The sequence below is a fragment of the Mesocricetus auratus genome, unplaced genomic scaffold (genome assembly GCF_017639785.1).
Source record: "Mesocricetus auratus isolate SY011 unplaced genomic scaffold, BCM_Maur_2.0 Super-Scaffold_100008, whole genome shotgun sequence".
NCBI lineage: Eukaryota > Metazoa > Chordata > Mammalia > Rodentia > Cricetidae > Mesocricetus > Mesocricetus auratus.
In genome coordinates this window covers 72,500,427-72,503,969 of record NW_024429192.1, presented here as the reverse complement: position 1 = coordinate 72,503,969, position 3,543 = coordinate 72,500,427, and the positions used below count along the sequence as shown (strand labels likewise).

Genomic DNA, 3,543 nt, shown 5'->3' with positions numbered 1-3,543 from the left:
CCGCCCCGCGGGCCGCCTGCCCTTTGTTTTGGAGCGGTGGCCCGGCCCAGCCGCCATAAACGGCCTCGGAACGCCGCGCCGGCCAATCGGTGCCCGCGCCACGCCCTCGCCGCCACGCCCCTCCGCCGTGCCCCGCCCTCGTCCTGCCCCACGCGTCCACACGCGTTTCGCTGCGCCCCAGGCACTCGGCTTGAGCGGCCTGCCCTTGGCTGAGATCGCTGGGGTCTCGAGGGTCGGGGCCTGGAGAAAAACTGCCTGAGTCCGGAATCCGAGGCGACTGAGCAGGTAGCTGGGCTGTGGGTAGGGAGGTCCAGGCCCTAAGAAGGCCACATGGCCCAGCTTTCCCACAGGTTTGCGCCTCAGGCGGCACGCAGAAGAACCTCTGCAGTTGGATTCCTGGAGTGCAAGCTTTTTTGGCTTCTCCATCCCGAACCCCCTTTCTCAACTCTCCAAGATCTCCGAGGACTTGAACTGTGGAACCCCCAGTTCAGATCTCCCGCCTACAACACAAGCAGCCTACATCCACTTGTCTCGTCCATATTCCTGTTTTTTTTTCTTGGTCTCTTTAGATCGATTCTTAAATAAAAGTACACTGCTGAGGGCGGGTGTGCACATTTTAATACGTGCTAGCACCCTCTAGAGTGTTAGGATTTATTGTATTGAAAATGCTCCTAATTGATTAGATTGCTGCTTTTATTGCCAGGTACCTGTGATGAGAGACCTCTGACCCTAGGCTAAGTGACAGGAGCCACAAGCAGTTTCCACAAGAAAAAGGGAACCTAAGCCCATCACCAACTGTGTCAACATCAGTCCCTAACCCATTGTCTTTAAGAATACTGGGAACTAGATGGCCTCTTGATCTGCTGGTCATAAATCCCCCAGACCACAGGATGTGTTAATCAGCCCCCACCCCCTACCTGAACAAACGACAGTTACAGCCTCTTTGCTCAATACCCTTTGTCTTGTGATAACCTTGCACGGAAACTTTGTAACCATGGAAATCTTGTGACATGAGATCAGGGGTCTCATGACCCCCTTCCCTTCTTGTTCTTTTTAAAAACACCTTGCATCCGTAGTTGGGGCTTCCACTCTCCCAATGAGAGTGAGGCCCCAGCTAATTGGTTTTCGAAATAAAACCTTTTATGTGCTTGCATTCGGGTGTCGCTGGCTCTTTGGATTTTGAGGTCATCTGGTGGGCACAACAGTACCCATGAGTTGCCATTTACTTAGCGACTCACTCAAGTGATCGATTACTCTCTTCTATATCCTTCCTAGCTAGAAGATGGAATCTCATGGTTTTGGGTTTGGTTTTTTTGTTTTGTTTTTCATATAGCTTTGGAGCCTGTCCTGGAAGTAGCTCTTGTAGACCAGGTTGGTCTCAGACTCACAGAGATCCGCCTGCCTCTGCCTTCCGAGTGCTGGGATTAAAGTCATGCACCTCCAGTGCCCGGCGGTTTTTGGTTTTTAAGATATAGTCTCTGTAATTCAAGCTGGCCTCAACTGTGTAGCCCAAGGATGACCTTGAGCTTTACTTTTAAACTTACTGTGTGAATAAGCGTGTGCTTCTGTGCATTCAGCATGCCGCGGAGAATATAGGACAGCTCTGATTCTCTCCTACCATGTGGGTCCTGGGGTTTGAACTCAGGTCATCAGGCTTGACAGCAAGCGCCTTTACCCACTGAACCATCTAGCTGGCCCTTTTATTTTTAAAGGATTTAATCTAATTTTTAAAGGTTTATTTTTATATACATGGATGTGTATGTTACATACCTGCACACCCACAGAGGCCAGAAGAGGGCATCAATTTTCAGGAGCTGGAATTACTGGTGGTTTTGAACCACTCAAGGGGTTCCTGGAACCTTCTTATTTTCATGGTGTGTGTGTGTGTGTGTGTGTGTGTGTGTGTGTGTGTGTGTGTGTGTAAGAGAGAGACAGAGACACAGAGATCTATTGTGTTTAAGAGATGCTTGCTGAATTCGAGGCCAGGCTGGACCGACAGCCTCCAAAACAATACAGAGAAACCCTGTCTCGAAAAACCAAAAAAAAAAAAAAAAAAAAAAAAGATGCTTGCATGAACATAAGGGTGGTTATTTGCTGGAGCAAGGGCAACTTACCAGTGACTACACCACTAAAGACAGATTCTAACATGGTGGGGTATACCTTTAATCCTGGCAGAGATAGGTGGGAGTCTGTGATTCTCTGTGAGTTCCACCTGTCTATGGAACTCCATAGTGAATTCCAGCCAGGGCTACATAGTGAGAGACCCTGTTCCCAAAGGAGGGTGAGATTTAAAATGGTTAGAGAAATGACTAGAGGGTTAAGAGCCCTTGGTGCTCTTGCAGGACCCAAGTTCATTTCCCAGCACACACATTACAACTCACTTAGAGAATCTAATACCTTTTTCTGGCCTTCATAGTCATCTAAACATACATGCAGATAAACACAGGTATATATATGCAGACACAGACACATAAATTTAAAATATACTATAAATCTCACAGGTACATACATGCAGACACAGACTATACTATACTATAAATCTTTAAAAAGCAGGTTTGATATCCCCAGTAACTATTAACTATCAGTAGATCTCCAGGGAGGGTGGAGTCTTGTAATTCTTCTCCCACCGGTGATAATGTGTTTGGGCCCTATCTTGTGCTGTGAGTTCCTGAGTACAGCAACCATATCATGTTCAGAAGACTGTTTCACAGACCCCTCCCCATCCTCCAGCTGTTACATTCCTTTTGCCCTGTCCTCACAGGTTCCTGAGCCGTGGAGGTTCAGATACAGATGTCCTGTTTAGGGCTGAGCATTCAACAGTCTTGTTTCAACACTTTAACCAGTTATGACTGTTAATTCTTGGCCACTGTAAACGGAAGCTTCTCTGACCAAGGTTGAAGGCAGCCCTGGTCCACACACAAACATTTAGAAGGCAGTTTGACCACACACCCATTGAACAGGACAGCTGGCACGCCCCCAGGGCTGATCACCTCCTTAGTATGGCCTTTCTTGTTTGTTGGTTGTTTTTTTGAGACAGGGATTCACTGTATAGCCCTGGCTCTCCTGGAACTTGATTATGTAGACCAAGCTGGCCTTGAACTCAGAGATTCCCTTGCCTCTGCCTCCTGAGGGCCTGGGATCAAAGGTGTTACCATGACTGCATCATGGCTGCCTCTAGAGTTGGCTTTTGATCATCCATATAGGCTACTCTGTTCAACAGACTTGTTTTTCTTTTCTTTCTTTCTTTTTTTTTTTTTTGTTTTTTAAGTCAGGGTTTCTCTGTGTAACAGTCCTGGCTATCCAGGAACTTGATTTGTAGACCAGGCTGGCCTTGAACTCACAGAGATCCGCCTGCCTCTGCCTCCCGGGTGCTGGAATTAAAGACGTGTCCCTTTTAGCTTCCTGGCCTCTAGAAGCACTCCAGGACAGACACATGAATCTAAAAATTTTAAGAGCTAGAATCCACATTGAGAGAGAATGTGTTATTTGATACTCCAAGAATTTTTGTGAAGCTGGGCAGTGATGACACACAACTCAAATCCT

The 3,543-nt window shown here is 47.3% G+C and overlaps 1 long non-coding RNA gene across 1 annotated transcript; it reads left to right on the top strand.

Annotated features, from left to right (window-relative positions):
* The first annotated feature begins 73 nt into the window (after window positions 1–73).
* LOC121142009 lies at window positions 74–1,153 on the top strand. The gene is made up of 2 exons (XR_005879017.1): window positions 74–285; window positions 704–1,153. It is a non-coding gene; the product is annotated as an uncharacterized LOC121142009 (long non-coding RNA).
* The last annotated feature ends 2,390 nt before the right edge of the window (window positions 1,154–3,543 follow it).